This window comes from Piliocolobus tephrosceles, chromosome 7 (assembly GCF_002776525.5).
Source record: "Piliocolobus tephrosceles isolate RC106 chromosome 7, ASM277652v3, whole genome shotgun sequence".
Classification (NCBI taxonomy): Eukaryota; Metazoa; Chordata; class Mammalia; order Primates; family Cercopithecidae; genus Piliocolobus; species Piliocolobus tephrosceles.
Window position 1 is genome coordinate 129,382,773 of NC_045440.1, and position 17,330 is coordinate 129,400,102.

Below are 17,330 nucleotides of genomic sequence, written 5' to 3' on the forward strand. Positions count from 1 at the left end.
ACATCTGTTAAAGCAAACTAAATATGGCCTGAGAAGGATTCTGTACTTTCATATTTGAGTCCTTGTGGATGAACTGTAACCCAGCTTAATAGTCAGACAAAACTGAAAACCTAAATTAATAGTGTGCACCTGTCTGAGTGTTGACTAAAGCCGGCGGCCATACTTCAACCACTCATAGACTGCTGAATGTTCAAACGGCGTTTCTGTACCTCACCTCCGATTCCTGAACATCACTTTACCTTTTTTGTCTATAAATTTGTTTTGACCATGAGGCACTCCTGGAGTCTCTGTGAATCTGCTGTGAATCTGGAGGCTGCCCGATTTGCGTATTATTCATTGCTCAATTAAACTCCTTTACATTTAACTCGGCTGAAGTTTTTCTTTTATCACATCTCATCTAATCCTCAAGATAAAACTGACTGGGTATTTTTTTTTTCAGTTGTCTTCTTGAAATGTGGAAACTGGAGTCGGTGTGGTGAGACAACTCTTCTTAGGTGACACTGGGCCTCAAGAGCAGAGCTGCTGGAACTTGGACCCAGGTCTGTCCGCTATCAAGGCCAGAGTTGCCTCTACTGTTCAATGGCTCATCTATGCATCCTAACAGAGCAAGCTGTAAGGATGGATCATATATCTCTCAGGCAAAAAGATCTGATGTGACCCTTTCCTCCCAGTCAATGATTCCCAACTTGCATGGGTTACTTCGGGGAGGTGTATCATAGCACCTGGCACATGGGGATAGCCAAGTTTGAAAAAGCATATAATTACTTTGACTTGACTTTATAAAGAAACAGATAATATCTTAGAATTGGCTTTGTCCACTCCATAATTTAAGAAGGAAAAAGCAGTTTATGTTTACACAAAAAAGCATGGTTTTAAAAAAATAGCCTCTGCTCTCCTGGAGTTTCTTCAAGGACAGGTTCATCTCTTGGGCCTTTTTGCAGCTGCTGGATCTAGTCTAGGGAGCTCATGGGAAGATTCTGTAGAACCCAAATGTGGCTTAACAGTTGTGGTTTTAATATAGCTAACAGAAACTGTATGTAAATATAGATGTCTGCTGCATTTCCACATGCATGGCATTGGGTAGGAGTAACTGCCTATAATATTGTAGTTAGTCTTCTCCAAGTGAGTAATGGAGAACTACATTTCTGCTAATTATCATAACCAGTTAGTTGAATTCAGATTGAAAAATCTTCAGGGTACAATAACTAGATCCCGCTGTTAAAGAGTTACTAAATTATAAGACATGTGATGGTCGTTTCATGACCCACAGTGAAGAGACCAGGGAACGCCCCCAGCAATAGAGGGTACATCTCACCTGAGAACCAGACCTGAGGACAACTGAGGATAGTAGGCAGGGTGCGAGGGGGTGCACAGGGCATGAGACCTCTGCTTTGAGTGGAAAGAGAATGGCAGGGGCAAGACTGCTTTGGCTGTGGAGACTCCAGGAGCTCATGGCATCATATTCTATTGTCTTGCAGGTGGGTGTAGAAGCTCCACATATGCTAGGGGCTAATGAGGTCAGTGCAGGTATTTCTTGCAAGGGTGCAATGATGACTTTGAGAACTACAGAGCCAGGACAAGAAATCAAGACTTGTAGGACTAGAAAGTGTCAATAAGTCCATTTTTCTACATGAGGAAACTGAGACTCAGACTGGGAAAATGATGAAAGGCACAGCAACTAGTGAGGCTCTGGAAGTCGAACACAGACTCTAAATTCTTTCCCTCATGCTCTTCCCTTTTTTGTCACTAATGCTTTAGTTTCCAGGAAAATTTGTGCCAGAAGCCCAGAAACCTATTTATGTCATGCTCTGAGCATTCTATGTCAGTCTACAGCCAGGCAGGAAAACAAGCCCACTCCTGATAGTTCAATGTGGGGAACTAATCAGAGAAGGGTGTGCAGAGTGGGAAGTGGGAAGTGGGAAGTGGGACAACTCAGAGATTCACAATTGCAGGAAATCACATTATTCTTAAGGTCGTGACTAAGGGAGGAAAGTTCCTGACTGCAATCTGAGAGCTGTGACCCCGTCAGGACCTGTAATCTTGAAGGAGGAACCAGCTAGGGAGAACTAGAACCAAAGGCAGAGACACTGTCTGGGGGAAGCTGGACCATGGAGGAGTTGCAGCCAGGTGTGGGGCGGGGATCACCTCCCAAAGTGGAGAGTGGGAGAAATATCCTGACTTCTTCCCTTCTCTAACCTCCAGATTTCAAGTCAGTGTTTTCCTCTGGGTGAAACTATGGATAAACTAGTGAATGAGGGATGCCAGGAAGTGTGGTTTGCAGTGATCAGAGCAGAGGAAGGAAAGGGCAAGAACTGGCACTGAGAAAACAGGCACATGGGCCTCCTAACAACTGCTTGTCCTTATTGTGAGAGCTTTTTAAAGAGTTAACTCACAGACGAGATTGGGACATTTGTGAAAATTAGCAGGACAGTCCTAGAAGCATTGAACCAGCAATTTATGGGGTTGGGATAGCAACAGTAATTAGCATAGGCTTGCTGTGCCACAGAGCGGAATGGCACGTTAGAATGAACACAACTGTGGTGTCAAACGGACCTGGATCCAAGTTTAGCCTCTTTCACTTCACTCGGGTAACTATGGGAAAGAAAGTCAACAACTGTGTATTCCGGTTTGTTTATCTTTATGATGGAGAAACTGAAACCTTCCTTGGAGAGCTTTTGTGATATATTGATGATGCAGTGAACACAGCATCTTCAACTCTGTTCGTTACATATAGGTATTTAATAAAGAGTAACTCAGGCTTCAGCAGGGCTAACCTCCTATAACACTAACAAAACGTGAATGTCATTTTGTATAATACTTGTACATGTCTCTAATTATTTTGTGGGATAAAATAATGCAGCGATGAGCAATTCCTCTATTCGTTTATGATCTTAGTAGCAATATTTTGGAGTGACCACTTTTATACACTTGCATTAATTGTGAATATTATCATTTTCAAATGCCTTCATGTTAACTGTTTTTTTGGTGGGGCCATATTCACGATCGCTGACTTGGACAAGTTAAGTGTAGAGGCAAAAACTGAGTAGAAGGCTACCTTGGCCATTGGTAATAATCGAATATAAGGATATTGTGATAGTTAATACTGAGTGTCAACTTGATCGGATTGAAGGATACAAAGTATTGATCCTGGGTGTGTCTGTGAGCGTGTTGCTGAAGGAGATTAACGTTTGAGTCAGTGGGCTGGGAAAGGCAGACTCACCCTTAATCTGGATGGGCACAGTCTAATCAGCTGCCAGTGTGGCTAGAATTTAAGCAGGCAGAAAAATGTGGAAAGGGAGACTGGCCTAGCCTCCCAGCCTACATCTTTCTCCCATGCTGGATGCTTCCTGCCCTCAAGCATCAGACTCCAAGTTCTTCACTTTTGGAACTCAGACTGGCTCTCCTTGCTCCTCAGCCTGCAGATGGCCTATTGTGGGGGCCTTGTGATCATGTGAGTAAATACTTAATAAACTCATATATATACACACACACACACATATATTCCATTAGTTCTGTCCCTCTAGATAACCCTGAGTAGTAGAGATGTAGGTACCAGGAGTGGGGTATTGCTGAAAAGATACCCAAAAATGTGGAAACGACTTTGGAACTGGGTAACAGGCAGAGGTTGGAACAGTTTGGAGTGCTCAGAAAAAGACAAGAAAATGTGGGAAAGTTTGGAACTCCCTAGAGACTTGTTGAATTGCTTTGACCAAAATGCTGATAATAATAGGAAGAATGAAATCCAGACTAAGGTGGTCTCAGATGGAGATGAGGAACTTGTTGGGAACTGAAGCAAAGGTGACTCTCGTTATGTTTTAGCAAAGAGAACGGTGGCATTTTGTCCCTGTCCTAGAGATTTGTGGAATTTGGAACTTGAGAAAGATAATTTAGGGGATCTGGTGGAAGAAACTTCCAAGCAGCAAAGCATTCAAGAGGTGACTTGGGTGCTATTAAAGGCATTTAGTTTTATAAGGGAAGTAGAGCATAAAAATTTGGAAAATTTGCAGCCTGACAATGTGATGGAAAATAAAATCCCATTTTCTGAGGAGAAATCCAAGCCAACTGCAGAAATTTGAATAGGTAATGAGAAGTAATAGGAAAAATGTCCCCATGGCATGTCAGAGGTCTTTATGGCAGCCTCTCCTGTCACAGGCCCTGGAGGCCTAGGAGGAGAAAGTTGTTTCGTGGGCCCTATGCTGTGTGCAATCTCGGGATTTGGTGCCCTGTGTCCCAGCCATTCCAGCAATGACTAAAAGGGGCCAATGTAGAGCTCGAGCCATGGCTTCAGAGGGTGTAAGCCCCAAATTTTGGCAGCTTCCACATAGTGTTGAGCCTGTGAATGCACAGAGGTCAAGGACTGGGATTTGGAAACCTCCACCTAGATTTCAGAAGATATATGGAAATGCCTGGATGCCCAGGCAGAAGTTTGCCACAGGGGCAGGGCTCTCATGGAGAACCTCTGCTAGGGCAGTGCAAAAGGGAAATGTGGGGTCAGAGACCCCACACAGAGTCCCTGCTGGAACACCACCTAGTGGAGCTGTGAGAAGAGGGCCACCATCCTCCAGACCCCAGAATGGTAGATCCACTGACAGCTTGCACCGTGTGGCTTTACAGACAACACCAGCCCATGAAAGCAGCTGGGAGGGAGGCTGTACCCTGGAGAGCCAAGGGGTGGAGCTGTCCAAGACCATGGAACCCACCTCTTGCATCAGTGTGACCCGGATGCAAGACATAGAGTCAAAGGAGATCATTTTGGAGCTTTAAGATTTGACTGCCCTACTGGATTTCGCACTAGCATGGGGCCTGTAACCCCTTTGTTTTGGTCAATTTCTCCCATTTGGAATGGCTATATTTACCCAAAGCGTGTACCCCATTGTATCCAGGAAGTGACTAACTTGCTTTTGATTTTACAGGCTCATAGGTGGAAGGGACTTACCTTGTCTCAGATGAGACATTGGACTGTGGACTTTGAATTAATGCTGAAATGAGTTAAGACTTTGGCGGGGACTGTTGCAAAAGCATGATTGGTTTTATAATGTCAGGACATGAGATTTGGGAGGGGCCGGGGTGGAAGGATGGTTTGGCTGTGCCCCCACCCAAATCTCATATTGAATTGTAACTCCCACAGTTCCCATGTGTCATGGAAGGAACCTGGTGGGAGGTGATTTAATTATGGGGATGGGTCTTTCCTGCGCTGTTCTTGTGATAGTGAATGAGTCTCATGAGATCTGACGGTTTCAAAAATGGTAGTTTCCCTGCACAAACTCTCTCTCTCTTTGCCTGCTGCCATTCATATAATATGTGACTTGCCTTCTGCCATGATTGCGAGACTTTCCCAGCCACGTGAAACTGTAGTCCAATTAAACCTCTTTCTTTTGTAAATTGCCCAGTCTCAGGTATGTCTTTACCAGCAGTGTGAAAACAGACTAATAGATATAGGTAGTATCTGGAGTAAAATATAGGCCATTCATTTAATCATTTATTATATTAACATTTTTGAAGTCTCTCCCAAGTGTGAAGCACTTGTCTTAATACTACCTTCTTGGAAGAAGAATAATACTAGTTATTGCTTCTTTAGTGTTTATTATGTCCTGGGCACTGTCCTTAGTGGTTTAAAAACACTATCTCATCACAGTCATCCAGTGAGACAGTTTCCATTATTACTGTCATTTAGTCTATATTCTATTTTCCTCTCACTCTATACCTCATCTCCTCTGATGCCATTTTTGCAGGTGCTTCTTTCTTCAACTCGTTTCAGCATTAACTCAAAGTCCACAGTCCAATGTCTCATCTGACACAAGGCAAATCACTTCCACCTATGAGACTGTAAAATCAAAAGCAAGTTAGTTACTTCCTAGATACAACGGGGTATAGGTTTTGGGTAAGTTATGGAAATAAGTTGAGTCAATAGAGATAATTCACAATTTAAGTGAACTCTGCAAATTATACACATGATAAAATCCTACATCATCAGATTTGTGAGTGAAACGTACAGTCCGTGGAGAAGAACAGGAGCGTAGATATGGGAGAGTCTTCATTTCCTGCAGAGTTACAGCTTTATTTCTGGGATCTTTGTGAATCTGTCATCTACGTGAATTTTTAATCTATGTTCATGATGTCGGCATCATTGTCATCTCTACTGAGTTCATGCTCAATATTATTTCCCATGTTTTTCCATCACTCCAGGGGTGCACAATGGTGTTAGTGTTCAGCACTTCTGTGTCAACTTCTAATTTACTTACATGTGTGGCTGATGAAATTTTAGTGTCACCCATGAGATGACATGGTTTGGCTTGATCCTGTACTCACTGTTGATGAAACCTTCAAATTCCTTATCTGCAGGTTCTTTCTCAAACATCTCTGTAGTTCAAAGCCTGTGACAAGTGTGTGTAAATGCTGAGGTATTAATATTGTGCCAAGCATTAGCTGCTACAAAAATGGCCTCTTCAACTCTTTTAGCATGTCTGAGATTCCCAGGCTTCTGTTAATTACAGCAAACATATAGCTACAGGAAAAAAAATGTAGAGGGTAGCCTATGCTTGCCCTCCATGGAGTGTAAAATTTCTTGACCCACAAGGCTGTGTTATAGATATAACATTGAGGGACATACTAAATGCTAAAACATTATTTTCCCCAATAAGTTTATGAAGAGAATGTGTGGAGCAATGATCAGGGACAATAAAACTACATTTTTTTTTCAGTCCAGGTTGCCTGCAATGAACTTAAGCCGTGGGGTAAAAGCAAGTATTGAATCAGTCAGAAAATTTTTATCTGTTCAATCAAATTTTCTTGTCTGCGTGCGACAATAGGTGAGTTTTGTATATCATTTAAATATCTCAAATGTTTGCTCTTCCTAGTCAGTCAACTAAATTTTTCCTGTAGAATTGAGACATCTGAAAACACTCACCCTGGCTCTGTGTCCTTAAAACTTGCTGAAATTCTCTTGTCAGTCTTTGCTAAAGTTTTCCTAGAAACATTGATTGCACCAATATAGAGCTATTTCATCAGGATTTGCAAATTTATTCAGGATTAAGGTTTTTACCAGATATGATCCTAGCAAATTTATATATGTAATTCTCAGTTGCTTCATGATCAGGAGAAGCCTTTTCACCATATATTTTCAAATATTTTACACCATGATACTTGTGAAGCTTCTGCAGTCAACTTTCTGAATATTTATATTCACCTTCAATGTTCACTCCCTCATGGAATAGGGAGCTAGTTCCATGATTAGTAAATAATTCAGTGGTACACATCTTTTTTTTTTTATTGTTTTCAAGTCTAATAAACACAAAACCAAGATCTTCATATTTTCCCCAATGTAAGATTTCACTAATTTTTCTCTAGTTCTTGGTTGTCATTGTTGCTGTAAAACATCAAAAAATTGTCTTTTAGTTTTAAAAAAATGCATATGGTAGAGGTTCCTGCATTATATTGTAGTGGATACTTCACATATACATCATTACTTCTGCAAAAACTCCCCTTTCTTTGCTGTCTACAAAAAATAACATTTCTTCATTTTTTTGGTCTCTATTATTTGTAGAGTTATCTTGGCTTTTGTTGTTTGATATTTTCAGAGTGCAATTAAAAGCTGCAAAACTTCCCCAATACATCAAAAACATCAGCTAGCAGCAAAGGCACATGCAACTCATAGAAGTACTGAGATAAAACTGGCATCAAATGTCAGTTCAGATCTTGTTTTGTTACATTAGTTTTGTCACCAAACTTGCAAACAACAACAATACCAACACCTCTTAGTTTTCAGAGATTTCTGGATTCCGGAATTGTGAACAGAGGATTATAGGCCATGGTTTCATTTGACAAATGTAGAAATTGAGGATTGGCAAGATTATCTGGTTTGGATATTTCTAAGAATTCCTCAATGTAGTTCAGTTTCGAAGTTAGACAGACTGAATTTTGAATTATACACTTACATCCTTCATTAAGCTTTGTGATTTGGGCACATTGTTCACACTTTATGTGCCTATTTCTTCAGCAGTAAAATGGAAATGCTAATTCTTACCTTGAGAATTACCAAAAGTATTGAATCACATAACATATTTCAGAGCATAATCTGATTATTAACAGACGTAATGCTCTCTTTGCTCAGCACTGTTCTTCCATATTCAGGAATCAATGAGAACTTATACACTAACTAGGAGGATGAAATCAGGCAAGTAGCTGAATGGACTTTTAAAAACTCCTATTGGATATAATAGTTTCAGAAGTCAAGCCTTTCTGTTGAGGAAGTCAGGCTTTTGGAGAGAGTTGTAGTTTTCTTCTAGGATAAAACCCTATCTTTAATTATCGAAAGCCAAACAGCCCAGACGGCTAATCTATGAAGCATAGATTTTATCCCACAGATAACAGCATGTTGTGAAGGTAGGATGGTGTAAAAACATTTTCTCCCCAAAGCCATAATAAACAACCCCAAGGAATATCCCCTCCCCACCAAAAGCAAAATGGTGAACATTTCTGAGAGGACTTTGAGGCTCATTCCTGGGCCGAATCTATTTGTATTGGGGTGGGGAAAGAAAATTGAAACTTAGGATAGTTTTGGGGGACTTGGGAACAGATGGGCCTTGTGTGTGAACTGTCACAACACAAAAAACCCAAAAAGTTCTTGAGAACTTTATATCAGCAAAAAACATCACCAGCTTGTACTGAAATAGAGTACTACCTAAGACAGTTGGCCTTCAAAATTCTACCGGCTGGAAACAAGCTGATACAACGACTCAGCTATAAGCAGGTGCTCTCTTTTATGGAAAACTAAAGATCTCTGAGAAGATGGAGCTGGAAGCCCAGAGGGGCAGGCTTGAATGCAGAGGGTAGAGCCAAGATCCCACAGGGAGGAGCCCCAAGTCTCAGAGGAAGCTTCACAGGCTTTGAAACCTGGTGGAGTTAGCCTGGCTGGAATTCAAAGTCGTTTGACTTCTTTTTCCCTTCCATTTAACCCTACTTTTATAAACAATAATGTTTATAAATGTTATTTTGGCTTTTTCAGCATTGTAGTTTGGGAACAGACAAGTTGTTTCTTGAGTTTCACAGATCCAAGAGCTGATTTGATTTAGACGAGGTTTTGAACTTTGAGTTGATACTGTAATGGGCTGAAGCTTTTGGGGATCTTGGGATAAGGTGAATGCATTTCGCATGTGATATGGTTGTGAATCTTTTGAGCCAAAAGCAAAGTGTAGTTAGGCTGAATAATGGATCCTCAGAGATGTTCCTATCCTAATTCCTAGAACCAGAGAACTATTATCGTACACGGCAGAGGGACATTGCATGTGATTAATTTAAGGACACTCATGTTGAGAGATTATTTTATTGGGGTCAATCTAATCACATGGGTTCTTAAAAGCGGAGATCACTTTCTGACCTTGTTCAGAAAAAGAGATGTGGTGATGGAAGCAGTGTTAAAGAGAGGTTAGCAGCTGGCATGGAAGATGAAGCAAAGGGGCTGTAGGCTAAGGAATGAAGACAGCCTCTAGAAGCTGGAAAAGGCAAGGAAGTAGATCTCCCCTAGAACATCCAGAAAGAAATGCAGCCCTGTCAACACCTTGATTTTAGCCTAGTAAGATACATTTTTGACTTCTGACCTCCAGAACCAAAAGATAATAACTTTGTGTTAAGTCCTTAAACATAATGGTAATTGGCTATGGCAGCAATAAAAAGCGAATGCCCCTGCAAAGGACATGAACTCATCCTTTTTTATGGTTGCGTAGTATTCCATGGTGTATATGTGCCACATTTCTTTGTCTAGTCTATCATTGATGGGCATTTGGGTTGTTTCAAAGTCTTTGCTATTGTGAACAGTGCTGCAAAAAGCATATGTGTGTGTATGTCTTTAGCTGGAAACCATCATTCTTAGCAAACTAACACAAAAACTCTGCATGTTCAAAAATCAAACACTGCATGTTCTCACTCATAAGTGGGAGCTAAACAATGAGAACACATGGACACAGGGAGGGGAACATCACACATACGGGGGCCTGTCAGCAGGTGGGGGGCTAGAGACGTGATAGCATTAGGAGAAATAGGTAATGTAGGTGACGGGTTGGTAGGTGCAGCAAACCTATGTAACAAACCTGCGCATTCTGCACATGTATCTCAGAACTTAAAGTATAATAATAAAAATAAAAAAGTGAATGCCAGTCATACCAATGTATTTCTCATAGGGATCTTGCCCTTTGGAAAGCAGGTAAAAGCCATCACTAAAGATGTTTGGAGTTGAGAGATTCCAATCAAAGACTCCATGGAATAAGTAGCATATGAGCTGGGCACAGGCATAACTGACAGAGGAGACTTTCCGGTGTAATCAAAGACACAGTGGCTTGGGCAGATATGCAGGGTGCAAGGAAGGAATCAGTGGCCACCTGGAGTGTTATCCATTAAAAGGGCCAGACACTTTCTCCCTGCTGCTTTGAGACCCTTTTAGTTACTGTGCCTCTGGGACTAGGAACTTCAAAATATGTTCCAGTCAGAGTTCTTAAATCACACTGTTCATTATCATTGCCCTTGGGAAGCTTGGTGATTTTCATGCACACAGTGAAGACCCTATGAACTATTACTCCCTGAGATGTCATTCTTGGTCTTAGTTCCTTTGTCAACTTCTGAGTAACCTTGGGCAAATCATCGACTGTCTGCAGAACTCCTGGGTTTAACTTTCTTCTTCAAAAGGATAGCAGTATCAATCTCCTTCTCTTCTCTTTTTATTATTTTTGCCACTCTCGCATTTTCCCCAATGTTCTACTTCCCAGCACCTGAAAAAGTGAGATTATGATTTAGGAACTATCTGTTAAAGGCTTTAAACTTTTGTATAGGTGATTCTCAAACTTATTTGGAAGGTAGTGCCTCAGGAAGGCATGACACTCTTTGAAGAACACTATTAAACGCTGATATATTTAATTCCAGGATATGCAATAGGAGCAGTTTTACTTCCAGACAATATGACAATTTGTGTACAATTTAAAAACCACAGTCCTGAGTACACAAGCCCATGAAGAGAACAAGCTGTTGGTCTAAACATGGTTGGCTGCGTCTGAGTTTTCCTGGTAATATTTCTATTTCTAGGTAATATTTCCTGGAAATTGTTCACTTATTTTTTCATCTGCCAGTACTTTAGGTAGCAGATGTCTAAAATCTAATAAAAATATATCTGGGAAGAAAACTTGAAATAAAAAATATGGCAGTAAATTATTTATTTTTCCTGAGAATTGAAAAAAACGAGCTTTTTTTTTGGTTTCATGGCAGAACTTCTGGGTCAAGTATTCAGAGACCTGGCATTCAGGAAACACATGTTTGGGAATTCTCATTACATTGAGTTCGTAATGAGATTCCTGAGTGGGAAAGGCCAATATCCTATTTCTCTCTGTGTTTCTGAATATATTTAAATTGTTACTGTCTCTCATCACTATTTAATAATAGTTAATACTGAGCACTCACTGTTTCCCAGATGCTGTGCTAACTTCTGAGTTCAGATTGGGATACTATTATTATTATCCCAGTCTTATAGATGAGATAGTGAATCTCATAAAAATTATCTGCTCTAGATTACAGAGCTAGTATGGGGGCCAGGCACTGTGGCTCACACCTAGAATCCCAGCACTCTGGGAGGCCGATGCAGGAGGATTGCTTGAGGCTGGGAGTTCAAGACCTAAGTAACATAGTGAGACTCCAAAAAAAAACTTAGCTGGGCATGGTGGCACACATTTATAGTTCTGACTACTGGGGACACTGTGGTGAAAGAATCACTTGAGCCCAGAAGTTCAAGGCTACAGTGAGCTATAATTGAGCCACAGTACTCCAGCCTGGGTGACAGAGTGAGACCCTCTGTCTAAAGGGTTTATGTCTAAACATAAAATAAAAATAAAAAAAGAGGTAGTAATTAAATGTATTAGTCTGTTCTTACAGTGCTATAAAGATACTACATGAGACTGAGTAATTTATAAACAAATGAGGCTTAGTTGACTCACAGTTCCACGTGGCTAGGGAGGCTTCAGGAAACTTACAATCATGTCGGAAGATGAAGGGGAAAAACGGCATGTCTTACATGGTGGTGGAGAGAGAGAGAGAGAGCAAGGGGGAAAGTGCCATGCTTTAAAACCATCGGACTTCACTAAAACTTCCTCACTATCATGGGAACAGCAAGGGTGAAATCTGGCCCATGATCTAATCACCTGCTACCAAGTCCCTCCCTCAACATGTGGGGATTACAATTCGAGATGAGATTTGGATGGGGACACAGAGCCAAACCGTATCAGCAGGGGAGCCAAGTTGCAAACCCCGGGCCTGATTTCAGAGCCCAATCCTAGAGCCTTGAACCCCTGCTCTCTACTCCCTATTTCTAAAGCTGTGTCTCATTTCTTCCCTCTTGGTGAAGCCTCTCCCTACGTCCATCCACGTCCACACCCCACCCCAGGCACACTAACCTATCCCAACCTGAGATGTGCACAGCACTCATTCTGTGTCTGGTTTACACTCTCTCTCCCCAGCCAGTATGGCACCTCCTGTAGGTTAGTCCACTGGCAGCTCCTAGAGCATCAAGCACTGTATGACCCTGTGGGTCACATTGTGAGCTGGAGAGCAGAGCAGAGTAGCAGAGAGAGAACCGACCTTTGCCAAAGGGAGCCCCTCTTTCCCTTTGCCTGGTTGACTCAGTTTCAGTGCACGTGTCAACTTTTCAGAGAGCCATTCTCAGAGCTTACCACCTGAAAATATCTCTCTTTCCTCAGATACCACTCTGTTTCATTTCTCCCATAGCACATATGACTACCAGGAAGTTTTTATTTACTTACTCATGTATCGTCTGATTCTACTCCCCAAGAATGAAATCTCCAAGGGAACAGGGACCTAAATGATCTTGCTCACATCTCTACCTTCAGTGCCTAAAGCAATGATTGTCATATAAAATGTACTCAAGCATTTGTGGAAGAAATGCATGAATAAATATTCTAAAATGTTTTTGAAGTACTTTATTTATTAAATAAACGTTGAGTATCTACTTTGTGCTGGACATTCTAGGTGTCAGCAATACAGTGGTGAACTTTGTAAACAAAACCACTTTAAAATATACTGACTCTGTATCTTCAAATCATCAACAATCTGACTATTTTTCAAAATTGTGGTGAACATAACATTTCAGTTGCTGAGATCTATGCTTTTGTCCTGACATAAGCATAAATAGTGCTCCTTTGACTCTCAAAATGCCCTGGGCCCTGGCTTGGATGATAAATTACGTGATCACCCTAGTTAAACCTGAGGTATTAATGCACTACAAACTAGTAGGCAAAGTAAAACCGTGGTAGGAGTTAGTCAAACAATGGGCCTGGTTATTGTGCATGAAATTCATCTTGTGATGTTGCAATTCATGGTGAAACGACTCAGACTGGCATAAGCAAAGGCACAAAGGGAAGTTGATGGGTCTGTATACCTGAAAAGTCTGTCTCAGACACGGTGGGACCGAGTTCTCAAACTCAAAGTTGCCTTCCTCATCCCTGAGAAGTTGCAGGCTCATTTTTCCTAATACAAATGGTGGCAGCAGCCCCTGTCTCATCCCATTCAGTTGAAGTCCACCAGAAAAAATGCCAGAGCCTTTTCCAGGGGCCCTTGTAGGAGTCCTGACCTTCACTTCGTATTATGCAGCTTGGGTCATTTACTCCTCTTCATCTCCCAAGGAAAGATGATATGTTGATTGACTAAGGTGTGGGTTATGCTTTCATTCTCATAGCTGAATGTGGATTCCTACCCAGACCACGAATCCTGAGGTTGGAGGAGCAGTAAACCCAAAAATGGAAATCAAGAGATTTGTCAGAGGAAAAGAGAATGTATTCGGAATACCAGCAAGGAATCCAAAGCATTATCTATAATGCATGTGTTTGTGTGTTTGTGTATGTCTGCATGTGTACACATATATGTTTTTGGACTAATCAACTATCTTACTAAGCTTGAGCAGTGCCTTTAATCAAACAGTCTTATATCTGGGCAACGTCTTTCTCAGGTTGCTGTTTTATAGATCTGAATAAAGCTTCATTTTTCTGTCCTATCACCACCTCATGTAACAATCCTTTACTATCCTTACAGCATATGGCACACACATCTAGTATATTCATACACATTGGTTCACTCGAAGCGCTTCCATGTACAGATATTCAAGGTGTGCACCACACACAAACTATGATGTGAGTTGTGCAATGTGGTGGCCCTATGGAATCTTCATAGAAACTCTCTTAGCAGATGTAGAAAATGAGTTCAGTCAAGTTAATTGATTTCCTCAAGGTCATCCTCCAAATCCTATTCTCTTTTACTTAGAGAACCTGGTCAACTCCAACATGTTTGGAGCAGTAAAGAATTCTCATTTGTTTTACCTGAGAAAGAAGCAATTACTGTTTACCATTAGGTCCTCTCCGTACCTTTAAAACAAATTTTCACGGAAGACTTAGACATTATAATAAGGTGTTCTCATTTTCATTTTACATTTAGACAGATTAAGCAGAAAACAAGTTTAAAGAATCAGTGAGCCATCTGTGTGGTTTGTACCCTTAAGTACAGAAGTTCATAGACATAATTAATTCTCTGAAGAAGTATGCAAGGCACTGGAACTTCTCAATTTTTCTGGGATCTCTTTATTCCCAGTCTTAGACATCTCACAGTTCTCAAAATCAAACAGGGAAAGAAACCTGAGATTTTAGAGTTGTGGTTCTTGAATATCAGTGCTCTTAATAATCACTATGGGTACTGGTTAAAAATACAAATTTCCAGTCTTTATTCCAAGAGATTATGATTCAATAAGTGTTTGAAATCTGCATTTTAAAGAAGCCCTCTGGTGACTGTGATGTGATGATTCCACAAACATTATTTAAGAAATAGGGGTTTTGAAATATAATTTTCCAATGAAAATCAATCAGATAAGTCACTCTCCTTTTCTGCATGCATTCAGTAGTCACTGAATACTAGATGCTAATCATGGTCACAGTCCTAGGCATGCATAGCTTTTGGATTTCCAAAGCAGTCTGTCATTTTCTTTTCAATGTTCACTCTAGTAATGGTTTAGAAAAAGTTCTCTCTTTGAAAAGCAGACAAATATGTAAAGCTCAGAGGAGTGAAGGCCCTGGGTTCCAGGGAAGGTTTTTGGACTCAATGTATCTTTCCTTCTGAGATATCCATTAGGATGAAAGAGGCAAGCTGGAACTCAGGCATATGGTCTTTCATCTTTATAGAGAAGTGACAGCAGAGAGATACTTACGTCGACATCAACAAAGAAGAGGTGGGAAGTGTTCTGGTGCATCAACAGCGCATCCCTCTGCTTTCTTACTTCCCTGTCAAACCAAGAGGCAGCAATTTTCCCTCTAAAGGTGTTGCACGAGAATGGCAAAGCAAACATAAAAACTCTGCCACAACCTTGGATGAAAGATAGAAAAGGAGCTAATATTGATTTTGTGTCTCCTTTGTAACACATGGGGAAACTGAGGCTCTGATAGATTAAGTACCTTAACCAGGATCATATAGCTAGCATTTCCAGTTATCTCTTATTGCTAATTAACCACTCTAGAACTTAGGGCCTTAAAACGGCAATGCGTTATCACATGTCCGAGTTCTGTGGGTTAGCTGAGCTGAGCTGGGTAGTTTCTTCCTTGAGGTTTCTCACATTTTGTGGTCAGATGGCAACAGGGGCTACAGTCATTTGAAGGCTCAGCTGAGTTAGAGGCCCAAGATGGCTTTTCACTCACATATGTGCTGGCTTGTGGTTCTTTGGCCTTTTCCTATGTCACATTTCATCCTCCAAGGTCTTGGTTTGGACTTCTTATAGCACAGTGGACTCAGGGTAGTCACACTACTTATGTTATGGCTAGCTTTCAAGATAGAAGAAACAAGAAGCTCTTAGGCCAGTTAGAACTATGCTTGGGGCTAAAAGAAGATGATTTCTACCATATCATATTGGTCAAAGCTGTCACAGTGTTCTTCCAACTCCAAGGTGGTGGAGAAATACACCCTCTCTCTTGATGAGAGGCTGGCAAGTTCACATTGCAGAAGAGCATGTGTGATGGGAGATACTGTTGCAGCTATCTTGAGATAAGTTCAGTTTGCATGTGAGAAGGATGCAATTGATAACCAGAACATCTAGTAGTAATAATTAGTAACTCTAGACACTCTACTAGGTGTATCATATATGTCTATATCATGTACCTTTTATATATATATATCTCAATATAATAATCACAATAACCCTATAAAACTAAAATTCATGCTATTATCCTATTTTATAGATGAATAAATCAAGTTATAAAGGAGTTAATAACTTGCTCTAGGAAACTACCATGTGGTAGACCTAGAATTCAAGACAAGTAGCCATGCTCATTCAGGTCTGAGTCCAAAGCCCATGATCTTCCCCTATTTCACACTGCTTGGTCACTCCCTAGCCTTGGCTCATATGAACCAATTAGGACCTTTGTAAATATAACAGAACTCTTTCAGGGTGCAATTATGGAGGAGGAGCAGGGATGAGCTTAGTTTCTAGAAAAATACACGAACTGATTGGGAGGTGGATTTGGGGATGCAGGAGGGCTGGGGTTCCAATTACCTCTCTGTATTCTGTTCTAAATTTTCCAGACTCTTAACTGGGACTAAACTGAGAACATGTCCTGTAGGAAAGTGGGAGGAGCTCCCCAAAAGCTCATTTGAGCTGGTGTGTAGAACTGCAACTTGAGCAGTTATAATTTCATAAGACCACAGGGGTAACTACAGAGAAGACGGTAGATCACAGAAGATGGTTCTGTGCCTCAGGGCTTGGAAAGAGCTCATTCCACTTGTCATTGAATGTTCTAAAAGTTTCTGAAAAGAATAACTGGGTAACTGGATGGCTGGACTGGCTCATACCCTGAGACATTTTGCAGCTGCAAGTAAATGCCTTGAATTCTGATTTTTCATTTTAGAAAAAGGAGAGAAAATGGCCAGGATATCTACCAAATGAATGAGATTGCTCTGGCTTTGCCAACTGGCTGGCCAACCTCCCATACTCCATTAGCAGAATGAAATTACATTATTGGCCTCAGTACTTTTGGAAGGCTTATGATATGATTTGGATGTTTTTTCTCTCCAAATCTCATGTTGGATTGTGAACACCAATGTGGGAGGTGGGGCCTGGTGGGGGGTATTTGGGTTATGGGAGCAGACCCTTCATGAATGGTGTGTTAGTCCATTTTCATGCTGCTGATAAAGACATACCTGAGACTGGGCAATTTACAAAAGAAAGAGGTTTAATTGGGCTTACAGTTCCATGTGGCTGGGGAAGCCTCACAATCATGGCAGAAGGCAAAGAAGAGCAAGTCATGTCT